This window comes from Aythya ferina, assembly GCF_964211825.1.
Source record: "Aythya ferina genome assembly, chromosome: 3".
NCBI classification, from domain to species: Eukaryota; Metazoa; Chordata; class Aves; order Anseriformes; family Anatidae; genus Aythya; species Aythya ferina.
In genome coordinates this window covers 10,499,231-10,512,844 of record NC_140298.1, presented here as the reverse complement: position 1 = coordinate 10,512,844, position 13,614 = coordinate 10,499,231, and the positions used below count along the sequence as shown (strand labels likewise).

General features: G+C 44.4%; 1 long non-coding RNA gene across 6 annotated transcripts in view; it reads left to right on the top strand.

The window, feature by feature from the left end:
* LOC311434004 overlaps window positions 1–13,614 on the top strand; it is a 64,145-nt gene that overhangs the window by 21,218 nt on the left and 29,313 nt on the right. The window contains exon 3 of one of the 6 annotated variants that reach the window (XR_014691193.1): window positions 7,502–9,105. The exons of 4 other annotated variants lie outside the window; for them this stretch is intronic. This is a non-coding gene — a long non-coding RNA (uncharacterized lncRNA). Of the gene's footprint in view, window positions 1–3,178; window positions 4,703–7,501; window positions 9,106–13,614 lie in introns of those variants that run through there. One more of the 6 variants, XR_014691194.1, reaches the window with a different exon arrangement.

The following is a 13,614-nucleotide window of genomic DNA, read 5'->3' as shown; positions in this document are numbered from 1 at the left end:
TGATGCACTTGCTGGAGGAGCATTGATGTGTGTGGTGTGTTTTTTTTCCTTTAAAAAAGTAGTATTCAGGCAAATTGCAAGATCTGAAGTTATATAGACTCCTTAGGATTACTAGTGTGAGTATCTATTCATTATTGCAAGTCAAACAGTCATACTTTGACTTAAACTGACCTGTTTGAGATAGAGCAGTCTTTAGCAGAGCAAAAGTTCTCAGTTGCACTGAGCTTTGCTCCTTTCCATGAGCTAAGATATAGCTGATATAAGCCAGTTCTGCCCCCAACACATCCATGACATCCTAAAAACAGTCTATTGGAAGCCTCCTTCAGTCTGGAGGCTCAATATTTGTATTTCTATTTAAAAATAAATAATTTCTACTATAAATAGAAGAGCAGATGCAAATGTTGTGTTCATCTTCACCACGAGTGAGTTCAAATCTTTGGGGAAAAACTATGTTCCTCTCTTAAATACCACACACCTTAATCCGATTAATGAATCTGGGGGGCTTTCTGCGTTGTTGTTCGTGTTTAGCAAGAGAGAAAGGGATTTTGGAAAAAGCCATGCGTGTGCGCCTGTAAGTGCATGCAACTAAATCCCAACTAATGGTTGCTCCTTAATCCCTCTGAGTCCCTGCACCGTGCATTGTGAGATGTATTGGAGAGCATTTCCGGACGAAATGCTGATTAAAAGTCAGCTCCAAACAGCACTTGAGTTTGGGTTTTGCTCGCCAAGGTGGGCATGGTGCTCTTTTGCCAGAACAGGTCTGATCAAACTGAATTTTCAACCTGACCTTCTCCTCACCCCTAATAACTTCCTGGTTCCTTGGTTGGAGAGAGATTTACGAGCGAGAACAAAGCGTGATGTGTCTGTCCCAGCAGCGAGGGAAACCAGAAAACTTATTAAGAAAGAGGGAGAGAAGGGAGGGGGAGAGGGAATGGGAAGGGAGGGAGGCTGAAAGCCAGTCCTGGCTTCAGACAGAAGCACCTCAGCTGCTGGTCTGCTGTAATTACTCAGCCATTGACGAAGTAAAATGGTGAAAAAATCTATTTTATAAAAAATCAATGTTTTGAACAATTTGAAGAGCTCTCATAACTTTAAATCTCTCTACAATGTACATGTTCAGAGCCCCGATCACCTTCAAAGTGCTCCAGTAATTTAAAATCATTCTGCACAGAGAAGGCTCCGAACCCCCATTTTGCTTCCAAATGGAAGTGATCTCAAGAACGTGGAGCACACCTATAATTTTAAGTAGCTCCCTCTGTCCAACCCTGCCTGTAGTTTCCTGACTTTCCTACAACTCAAAATTTCAGTGGTTCTTGACATCGAAATAATTTCTGCTTGGAATTTGTAAAAGGAGATTATTTTTTTTTGTCTGGCATGTTAAAAGATATTTTTTTAAGACCCACTCAACTTAAAAACAAGAAGCTTGCTTGTTTTTTCTCTCCTGAAAACATGCAACGTTACAGATGAGAAATGTTTCCATTTGTTCCTGTATTTAGTCCACCCCAAAACTCCAAATTGATGAGTGTAGCTGTTATCGTTTCCTAACTTACAGCTCTGTGAAGGCAGTGATTTTACATTGAATTCTAATTTCATCCACAAGGGCTTTAGACCTTATATAATTAAAATACCTCAATCCTCTTCAAATTAGAAAAGCAAATTGTTACATATCATAAGTAGGTGCTTTTCACTCTAATGACAGTCACTTAGATGATTTATGACATACATTATTTTATATCAAAGTACAATGAAATAGGCATTACCAAAGGTAATCTCAGTAATGTCTGAAAAGGGATCTCAAACCTCAGTGCAACAATGAATGCAGTATTTAAAATGCAAAACCCAAAGACATTATTATGGTTTTGATTTCTTATGCCACAGCTTCTCCTGATCTGTTATATTAGTACAGCAGTACAAAGGGTGTTTTGGATGTATTTTGCTAAGATAACAGACGGGAAAAATGAAATATAAAGTCAGATTTTATGCAGAAATTGTTATCAAAGGGATGATAAAGTAAAACTGCATAATCGCAAGGAAAAACAATTGATGGTGTACAAACCAAAATATATTGAGCTCATGGAGTATGCTCATTTCCAGCTCTTAAGCCCCTGCATTATTAAAATGCATAATAAAATAAAATGCTCGGATAATGTATAAACAAATCAGGCTAAAGTAGCTTCTTGAATATGATTATTCTCATATTTCTGTATTCTAGATGAAGATTATCCCTTCTCTTCCCCCCCAGCCCCTACAGCAGTGACTTTTTCCAGAGCCTTGGGAGTCAATGGCAGGAATCCCACTGTCCTTGGTGTTCTTTGTGGTTGGCAAACACCTCTTGTAATGCTGCATCAGGGCAGGGACAAATGGCTAGAAACGAGGACAAATGGCTGTGCCTTGGCCGTGAGAGCGTTTAGGCTGAGGATGAGAAAAAAAGATGCCTCACCATCTGCAGGGTGGGACTGAGGCAGCCTTAAAAAATAATAACTAGAAACCTGTGTGCAAGGTTATCAGCCTTGCGGTTCTTTGAAGAGCTTGGGAAGTCCGGTCTCGTTAGCTCAATGGTTGTGAGAGCCTCCAGCACCTTCTGGGAGGGCTTGTATAGGGAACACAAAGGGCACGTTTGACCTTCCAGATCCCACTGTGCCCCCCAGGAGGGTTTTAAGGCACTGTCCTCCAGCCCCACTGCAGGCAGCTCTGGCCCTAAATTACAGCCTGCCCATGCTTGGTGGAGCAAGATCAGTTTGGGCTCGAAACACAGCAGGGTGAGCATCGTGAACCTCCCAGGGGGCTGAGATGGGAAGGGGACACAGCCTTCATCACTCAGAGCATTCAGGGGGAGAGGGCAAGTTTCTCTGAGAGAGCTTTCCTAGGGATCTGCTCTCGAAATGTGGTGTCCCAAGCCAGCTGAGTGCGCTGGTCCCTCGTGGCCGTCTGATCGGTGGCTTTGTGGTCTGGTGCTTGCCTACTGAGCCCCAGCCTCAATGTGCTTAGCAGTTTGCCTCTCATTTGCGTCAGCATCTAAATAAAGATGAATACATTTTTTTTTTCTCTTTTCAAGATGAGCTGTTAATTTTATAACAGAGGAGAGCAATTTAAAGACTTACATAATTAAGAGCATGTTTTAAAAAATTTCAGAAGACTTTTTTTTTTTTTTTTTTTTTTTTTTTTTTTTAATGTTCAGTCATAGTTTGGGAGAAAAGTCTAAAGGCTTTCAAATGGCAGCAGTCAGAAGTCCAAAGCATCCTCAATGGCAAGACTTCCATCGCTCAGAAAATCTGGTCATGCTTTTTTGATACCAGAACAGAGCCCTGGAGGTTTAAAAACAAAATGAAATCACATTTCCTTTTGGACAACATTCCCTTCCCATGCATGTACTCAAAGTGCTACTTGGAATAAACATGATTTCCAGGAAGACAAACAAAACCCCTCTGTTTTGAGGCTAAAATCAGATTTGGCCCTAACGGGCTGTGGCTGGTCAGTCCTGGCTCCCTGTACCGCTGCAACGCGAGGGCACGAGATGCTGTGATGCTGCTCAGCGGATGCAGGACCAGCACCAAGTATGGCAGAAGCTTCTTCCCCAGCTGAACTCTTGCTATGCCCAACGTGCTCAACACCCAGCTGTTTGGTTGCTGAGCGTTGCCTCTAGGTCTAACGAGGTGCTTGCTTAAGAGCAAAGCTGGTGTCCAGGAACATCTCGTACAGGGCAGCTGCTGCTATCCGGCAAAATCTCCCCAAATCACTTGAGAGAACAAAGGAGAGCTTGAAAGCAGCCCGAACTGAGGCTGGTTTGGCTATGGGCACGCCAAAAAGGACTCGAGGAATGGGTTGGAGGTTATGGAAGTCATATGTCATCCGTGTTGGTTTTCTTGTTTTGTTTCCTCTTTTTGTTCCATCTGTTCTGTATTTGTAATATCCTCATTTTGAGAGGCAGTTCCGTGCTCATAGCGAGGCACCTTATGAACCTGCTGGCAGTGAAGTCCCAAGAGGACCAAAAGCCCTTCCCTCGGGTGTCCACGTGCCGTGGAGGGCGGACACAGGTCTATGGCACCTATTGCTCAGCTCTCCTTCCATCCCTGCTATTGAATGGGAGAGGGCTGCTGGGGAGCCACAGAAACACCAACTGTGGCCCCAACTAGTGCTGAAATTTGGGAAGCGGTGAGTTGCTGCCCCACAGGACTTGTGCCCTATCAAACGTGGCTTTTGGGGAACAGATTTCAGTGGGAGGGGGGTGATCCTGCACCCCTGGCACTGAGGGGGGAGCCTGGGCTGTAGCATGGGGCTCCAGCAGGGAAGGGTTTCCCCGTGGCTGCTCTGATTCCTGCCCAGGGTTGGTGGCACCGTCTCCCCCCCCACGCACTCAGATGCCATGCTGCAAGTGATTTTGAGAAGAAATAATACACGTTCTTGCTCCAACATGATATTAAAATGTCTTTATATTAAAAAGTATATATTTTATTGAGGTTTGCTGCGTATTAGTGTCATAGAAGACCTTGATTTCAATATAACAATATGAAAGTGCACGTGTAATTTCTCTTCTGATCACATTAATGCTAAACCACTGTACATGGTAGTAATGTTAAACTAATGTGACAGAATAATACAAGTATAAAGTGATGTAAAACCATTAATATTATAGAAAGTTATTCATTTCATGCAAAGGATTCCGAGGAAGAATTTGAATAAAATTCCTTGTCTCTTTCTCTGATCTACTCGAGCTACTTTGATCAAAAGATGGTAAGTCTGATGAACAAACTTACTATTAGCTAATTTCCATACAATGATTGCTCGTTCTTAGCACCGCTCGTGGCACAGCTCAGAGCCAGCTCGGTGCCATCAGGAGCTCCCCTCTGCAGCGCCTGATGGTGCGGGGAGAGACGCGAGATCAGAGGGGACACCACTTACTGGATTCTGGTAACCGGGTCCGTTTTGGCACGCACATTTTAATTCTAAAGTTGAAAGGGCACGTAAAACTTCAGCGGATCAGGCCATAAATGTTTAATGATATGAGCTGCTCCTTAAATACAATAACGGAGCAAGTTGCAACCGCTAGCAGAAATGACTGTGTGCTGAGTATAAAAGTGACTTGCTTCACAGCGGATTCCAGTTTCGCTCAGAGAGCTGTATAGCTCTATTTTAACTCCCTGCAAACTTCAGGGCTCCGATTAAACAAAGTAGGAACTGTGTGATATCAAGACATGCATTCCCCCGATTTAATCAGTTTAATCGAATCACTGAGGACAGCCAGCAAGAACACAGAGCATGTGAAAAGCCAGCTTTCCAGTTAAACGGAATGAAAAGTTAAGGCTGTGGTTTTAGGAATGGCCTTTCTTTTTGTGGCTTTCGGTTTAGCGTATTATTTGTCAGATTTTTATAAGAACATTATTGCTTTAAGAAAAAAATTTAAACCCTGAGAAATTACTCTCAGTCTAACGAGTTCTTTTCCACTGACTACAGACATCATTAGGGGATGGCTATAGCCCGAGGCTGTGCATGAACTTTTTCTTCTAACTGTACACTTTATGTATAATTTAGCTTTCTTGCCTAAATTATTCAAGCAAATAGTGAGTGAAAATAATGGAGTTCACTGAAACCTTCCACAGTATTAAAATAAAACAGTTTTTTACGTTGATTTGAATTTTTAAGCTTTTTAATCATGGATTTCAAATGGAATACGCGTGTCTTCAGCTCTTCTCTGCTTGTCCCCCTGTGCCTTTTTTCAGTAAAAGAAAAGAAGAAAGGAAACGAACTTCAGCAAATATCCCATTAATTTATAAATGTTACTTTTGACTGCTTGAGATAAAGTAATGGTAGTTAAGCAAAATCTATAGACATAGAAAATAGATTTGGCAGGCATTGAACTACAGGCTGCGTTATCTCCTTCACCCCAAATCAGGCCAGTGTTTAAATGCTGTTGGGCTGCTTTAAGCTGAAAAATACTAATGGGGAATTCTGTGCAATGAATGTAAACTCTAAAGCTAATACAAAGGCTGTCTTTTTTTTTTTTTTTTTTTTTTTTTTTTTTTTTTTTTTTTGGATAACGTTTTTCTAGATTAATAGTAGTCTTCAGCAAATTCTTGCTTTGAAACCTAGGTGCCTGATCCCAAGCTAGGAGATGGGTACAGCTTCGTGAAACCATAGAAATTTGTTCCAGGTGAAGAATCAGCACTTAAATGTTTGCTGTTTATTACGCAATCATGCGGTGTAAAAGCGTCCTGTGAATTAACTTTATAGATTATTGCTGCTGCTATACTAATCTGATCAGTACCATGTCTGGATAGGTTCATCAAGAAAATGCTGCCATGAAACAATGTCCTTTGGACATTAAGGAACCTTGATATACATCTGCAAGCAGTTCCGTCGCTTGGGTGCTTTGTGCTTTCACTGGAAGTCTGTTAGAAGCAGCATAATGGTGATTTTGTGGTGTAAAAAGACCCTAGGAGCCGGCTGTGGTTCAAGATGGGATTCAAGTCTGTGGTCCCGTTGAGGACCAGGCAGTGGTGTGTGACCTTACCAAGGTTCAGACCAGGCTCTTTGGGAAGTATTGAGGTAAATGTGGCTTTGCTTGGTTTCACCCCCACACGCACACTAAGTAGTGCCTGCAGTTTGTCAGTGGGCTTTGGATGAGTCCAAAAAACATCAAATTTGTCTGATGTGTCTCAGTGCCTGGTGTGGGCACTGCCAGCCAGCTCTGCCCTTACCCCCTGGCTGGTGTGGCAGCTGCTGGATCCAGTGTCCAGAAACATGGGGTGGGCCAGCCCCAGAGCTCCCCCCGGTCCATGTTTGTGCCCAGAGTGTCCTACCAGCCCTGGAAACCAGGTTGGATTTGGGGGAAAAAGAGTGTGTGTATTGCAAGTTGCTAGCACAGCACAGGTGGCAGTAAACAAAGGTTTCTGGAAACAAATAACACTGGGGTTTGTTCTCAGAGAACAACTTTGCAAAGATGTTAACTCATTCTTCGTTACTAACTTTTTTTATTTATTTAATTTTCTGATAAAAGTAGGTTGTTATTTTTATCATTTTGGCTTTATTTAAGAGCTGCTATCCTGCTGGTAAGATACTTTGCATTGCTTAGGCTCATGTTATGCAGCTCTTAACTGCTTGCAGTCACTTGTGCAAAGTATATGCATTGGGGCAGTTCCATAAATTAATTAAGCCAAATACTTAAAATTTAATTCTGCATGATTTATAGTATGTACAGTCTGTGGTTTGGGCAGAGAACTTTATGAAGAAAAGCATGGTGAATTTTGCAATGATGGTTGTTGGCTGTACACTTAAAAAAGGAGAAGTAGAGCCATACAACCTGGAGGATCCTGTTGTCTTTGCATTTTGGCCTTGTAACGTTGCAATGTTTGCTGTTGCACAAGAACCTGGTGTGCACTTATAATCACGCAGAGTGCATCAGTCTTTTCCCCTCCAGTGAACGCCAGAGATGATGTGCAATCTCGATGCAGTAATTCTGTGGAAAGTACCTTTTTATTCATCCACGTTTATTTGGTTGCTCTAGAGTCTTCGGTACAGGGGAAAGATATCAGGAGAAGCAAGGAAGAACTGCAGGATTGGGAAGAAAAATGTTCAAGTGAAAGCAAGTGAACCTGAGCTGCTCAGTTAATTACCCAGGAAAGCCTAGCCTGCAAAATCCTTTGACAGTACGACATCCTTCTCCCACTAAATTCATGTTCACCAAAGCCCAGCTCAACATCACACAAGAAAATTCTCCTTCCAGGGATGTTGGGCACATTGTACCTCCGCAAGATCAGCACAGAACCACTCATTTCCCTGTTGGTGTTAGGAAATCAAAATGCTGGCTGAAGCCAGAACGACGTCTCATTGCATCTCACAAAATTTCTGTTTCTTTTCCTTTCCTCCTTATGCACAACAGCTTTCCTTTCATTTTCAGGTTGGACTAGTGACAGGTGTCAGGTCACGTCAGTGTTTTGTGGTAATGTATCATTTGATTGCCTTCATGAGATTTCCATCCTACCCTGTCCAGCAGATAAAAATCCAAGATCCTTGAGCATTCCCAACCAGTGCCTGTTGTCAGAAGGCAGAGGACTCTGTCTTTCTCATCTGTTCTGTTTTGGTTTTGGAAAGAATTTCAACCCTGTCTTAGCTTGTGCCCGTAGAAAGGACTTTTCTGTGCTTAGTGCTTGGTGTTTCACTTACTGGTACATCCAGCAAACAGAGTTTTTGCGTTGTGCTGAGTCCGTGTTACTTCACCCCACGGATGGATTGATGGCAGGGCTGATGGGGCCATGGCCCCGTCCCCCCCAGCCACCATGGGATACTCGCTTCTCTGTCATCACAGAAACCCTGGGGAGATCTCAAGGAGTGCTGTGTGGGTCACGGAGGGGGCTCGTGAAGCACGCTGTCCCAAGAGATGGTGCCAAAGCTCCTAGGCCTGACTGCATCTGCTCCCCTGTGTCTTGGTGAAGCCCTCCTGCTTCCTGTAAACATTTGGGAGCTTTTGCTCCCACATTTCTATGCTAGACCAAGGGCAACCTGCTGGGAGATGCTCACAGGTCTGTCAATGACAACAGTGGGTCCCTGGCCCCATGATGGCCCCACATTGACTCTTACCCTGCTCTCCCTGACTTCTCCACGCAAGTCAAGTTGGCCTGCTGTAAAGCTTTCCACTTCATCTTCTCACCTCTCTAACTTTGTGTTCACCCAGATGTGAACCTCTTCCACCTTTTTTTTCTCAATGCTCTTTCAGTTTTCTTCAGGGAGCTGAATGCACATGACTGACCCCACTGTAAATGTCTCTCTTTTTCATGAAACTCTATGTGACAAAGGGACAAACCCACCAAAAGAAACTGATGGCGACCCTGCCTAAAGCTTCATCCATTAAGATACCTTGCAAAAGTGTGGGAGACTTCAGGAACAAAAATTGTGCTTTATCAGGGAAGGAATGAGCAGAGCAGGTTGATTTTTCCCTCCCTGGTGCTTAGGACTAGCTCGGGTGCCAAGACACCAAGCTTCCAGGCCTTTACAGAAGTTCTGCACTTCTAACAATGTTGGATGTAATGACAGGAAAGGTATTAAAACCTGCAAGGAAGTGGCAGGTGGAAGAAACAAAGGTTGGAAAAGTTGGGTTTACTTGGGTTTATGTGAAAGGTTGCACGGACCTTGGATCAAAGCAAGGTTGAGCAGCATCACCGTGCACACTGACCTAGAGAACAGGCAGCAGCAGGGGTGTGAAGAAGCCTCTAGGTCCTTTGCTTGCAAGTGTCTGTAACAAAATGTTTTGTTTCAGGTCTAACGGAACATTTCCTTTGCGAGCTAAACAAAGTTGTGTTTGTTTCTTTTGGTTTTGCAAGAAATAAACACTTAAATCTGGGTCAGGTTGATCTGAGAACTTTTTTTTTTTTTCCTTTCCAGTTCCCACCAACTTTTTGTATTTCGGGAGCGTACTGTTGAGCCTGTCGTTGTCTTAAAACTTTGCCCTCAAACCTTCTTTGCCTTTTAAACTTCTGGTTACTTCTCCTGGTGAAGTACTTTATGTTATTACTTTTGAAAGCTGCAATTTCAAAATCTGTTCTGTTGTGATGCATTTACTTTGGGATAGCTTGTTCCATGTTCTGCCAGTCCTTATGCTCCTCTGCAGGTGCCTGTAAGTACTTGGGAAATGTAAAAACTCAAACCAGTCTGTTCAGCTTAGCATTATATAAAAAAGGAAAAGCTTTAGCTTTGTTGTGTTTCAGTTGTATAATTTATTTCATTATGCAGAATTGTGAGAGGGATGAAGTGATGGGTGGCGAAAGAAGACAGGAAAAAGAGAGTGTGTGACCTTGTTTGGACCCACTGCTCAAAGAGGAATACAGAAATGATGGCCCATGGCCAGAAATATTTTCAAGCACTTTTAAATAAGAGCTCTTTCTATTCTTTCAATTCTTTAAAAAAAAAAATAAGATCCGTTTAACAGATGCCACAGTCCCGAGGGAGCATGAAGCTATGTCTCCTCGCACAGACGCTGTGCTGTGAATGTCCAGAACCTGCTCTCTTTCTAGCTGGGTAGTTTTGTCTACCCACATTTGAGGAGCAGCCTCAGGGCAGCGACAGCAGCTCCTTTGGGAAGCCCTCGCAGTCATCACCCCATTGCTGTGACTGCCCAGGGCTGCTGGTCAGGGCCAGCCACAAGAGCGTGGCGGACACCCAGCGTGCGTCTCGGGCTGATGCTCCTCGAGTTCTGGCCTCCGAGAATCACGTCTTGGGACAGGACAGTAAGGGAACTGCAGAAATCCTGCAGACAGCCGCTGCCGTATTGATGGCACCCTCTTGTCTTTGTCCCTGTGCTCTTTGAGACCACGCTCCCCCTTTAAATGGTGTTTCAGGAACAATGCTGTTCCTCGGTAGCCCTCCTTTTTTTCCAAGTGAAATACACAACAGATGGTTACATTGGTACGATATGTGTTTTTTCTCACAAGAGAAAAAAAAAATTGGCCAACCTTGTAACTCTGTTTTGCATTAACTGAAGAGGTGTAAAATGCTGCCAAATTTGAAGGAGTTCGTGTTTATTTCTGGCTCGGCTTTGTACGGCTGAAATGACTAGGCAAGGTGCGGAGAGCGAAAAGTCAGGTCTAGACTCACCAGGGAAAGTGGAACTGGCTGACGTGCAATTTGGATTGAAATTCTCCGAAGTGGGGGAAAAAATGTTCCTTTAGCTACCCTCCTTCTGTACCTTTCATTCTGGTAGAGAGCTCCTCAGAGAGGCTTTGACTTCTGAACCACTTCTTCATCCAGCTGCTCTCTCCCCTTCCACCCTTGCCCATACAGGCAGCTAGCTGCTGGCCTCTTTTTGCCCTGCTAGGGACACTGCTAGCCCCTTTTTTCTTCCCCTGCCAGAAATGTCTCGTTTTGTGCCTCTTGCTATTTTTATAACCCCCGTTAACTTTGCCCCAAAGTCACGTCCCAGGATCCCAACATGCTGGGCACGGTCTGAAACCACCACCGAAGAAGCTCCTGCCCCAAACGGCTGGCTCGTTTCCCGACCTGCGCTAGCAGAGGCAAAGCTGGGACAAAAGACAACTTGGCTGCGGGGGCCTTGGGGCTTTCACATGGTGACATTTTTCGGGCTGGCAGCCTGCCCTGCTTCACCATGCCGCCCTTCAAGAGGTGGCATTTCAATGCCGCGCGCCCCAGAAGCAGAGCCGATGGCCCACCCTGGGCAGAGTCCTCGGCTAGGAGGACCTCTGGAGACACAGGCTCGGCTACAGCCGATTCTTTCTTTTGTGCTTCCCCTCCTGCTTTGTCATTTTGCTCCGGCTTTGAAACCGGGCTTTGTTTCAGCCTGGTAGCCCGTGGCAGTGGGCTGGAGAGAGGAGACTTTTACGGAGCCGGAGAATGCATTGTGCGCGCGGGAAGAAAATGTGTGAAGAATTGAAATGATATGGTTGTACCGGGAGTTTGTTGTGGTGGTAACACTGGCTCACGTCTTCTGGTGGCTAATGGAGCATGGTGGGATGATCTGAAGATGAAATGAGTCTGATATGCTGGGACATGACATTTGAAAAGAATGGTGAAATTATATTTCTTATTTTCCTTTGTGCAGAGAGAATGCGTCTTGGCTCTCAGTACAAAGTGCGTGATTGTAGGGTGCTTCCAGTCGGGGTCTGGCCTTCAAAATAGGAGCCGTGCTGTCACCTCTCCCTCTTCCCCTTCCCCTCACAGCCACAGGCTGTGCAGACAGTGCCCAACTGAGTCGGAGGGCCAGATCCTGATCTCACCCCGGCCGGCTGCCTCCCCTTCAAGCCAGCCACCGTGGGGCTCTGACAGGCGTGGAGACGACTGGCAGCAGGGTGTGGAAAGGCCAACGAGGTATTTCGGAGGTGTTACTTCCAGAGAGAGCCAACGTTGGTTAAACAAAGCTCTGGCGATGCGGGCATTTGGGAGAAATTGTTTCATGAAAAAGCGGTGTGGCACAGGTGAAAGCTGAAGGCCAGATGAGTAGGGCAGTATCTGTGCTTTCAGCATGCCCGTAACCCTGACAGGGGCCAAGAGGAGAGCTTACACCATTGAAGTGGTTGCGAGCGGGCTGGTACGTGGCTTTCTGCTCGCCGAGCTCGTTGGTTGAAGTGGTTTAGATGTCATCAGCCGAGTGAGCCACATGATATTTTTTTCCGCTGGCTAATTGGCTGTCAGGTAAGTGCTCCTAATGTGAACACGTGCGAGCCGAAATGGAACATGAATAACATCACGGGCGGCACCTTAAAACTTTCTGTTCCTGGAGATTCCTGCCAGCCAAACCTCATCGCAGGTACGTGTGCCTTCGTAGGCAGGGCAAAAGAAGCCGTAGCGTCGCTGGGACGAAGCGATAAAAAGAAAAATAGCAAGTGAGTGAATATTCCTGGAAATGTCTTTTTCAGTAGTCATCCATTCCTAATAATCACTGTGATTTTTATGAGAGTCATTCCGAGCCCTAGCTCCTTAAATTGAACACGGAAGTAATTACGTGTGTAGATATCCTTAATTTGCCTTCGTGTAAATTAAAGCTGGATGCCAGCTTAAGTTATGTGCTGTCTTCCTCTAAATGCTTTTATAGATTTTTTTTTTTTGATTTTTTTTTTTTTGAAGATCAGAAACGAGAGCACCCACTGAATGTAAGAGAGAGAATGTCGCTGGTTTTGGCTGATTGCACTTTTTTGTGTATAATGAAGAGCTTGCTACTTGTGAGCAGGGAGAGGATTTAATGAATCACAAAAGTACATAATTTATTGTAGAATGTATTCCACACATATTTCAGAGCAAATTCCATGGAAAATGTATGTGAGTCGTATTTCTATGAATCAGACTCTCGGAATATTTCCTTAGAAACAGCTTGTCCTACATTTTTATAAAGGAGCTGTAGCATTTATAGTACACCATTGAATTAACATTTTGTGGTTAAAAATGCAGCCCAAGAAATTAAAATGATATTTGAAACATAAATCCTGCGTGCTAACAACTATCGTTATAAAAGCCAGCCAGAATCAACAGACATAGCTTGTTTTCTGCAGGGCTCTTTCTGGAGACCAGCTCTCAAAAAACATCTGTGCAAATGCAGGGGGAAAGAAAAAAAAAAAAAAAAAGCCCCAACAGGAATAGAAGCCATCAGTGGTTAGGTGTGTTATAAATACATTATTACTTCATTGTAATGGCATACAGGCCTTGGCGAGACTGGGGGTGACCTCACTGGCTGTCAGACCTCGAGTTGCTCGGGGAAGCGGCGTGCGGGACGGGACGGGATGCCCGCTCGGTAGGGAATGAGGAATGAGCAAACCCAGGTAACGGCGAGGGACCCTGCGGGCTATTTGTCTGTAACATCTGTGAAAGTAGGAGGCTGTTGGGTTGGATTCGCGTTGTACCTGGCAATGGGGGTTTGAGAGGTTTTCTGTCGTTCCGTTTCCAAACTGAATTTTCCTTCGTTCTTTCGATTGCTTACCTAGAGCTTCTCACCGCTGATGCTTCCATCTCCATCTCCAGTAAGTGCTTTCACGCGTCCGTGTCTGCAAAACAAAATCCTGCTGCATGGTGGCTACTGATTTTAGGCACTCAATGTCCGGCAAACTTTTCCCTAAAATGCCAGGGCGTCTGTCCTCATTAAAATCAACACATGTATCGTCTTGGATGCCCCAAATCATT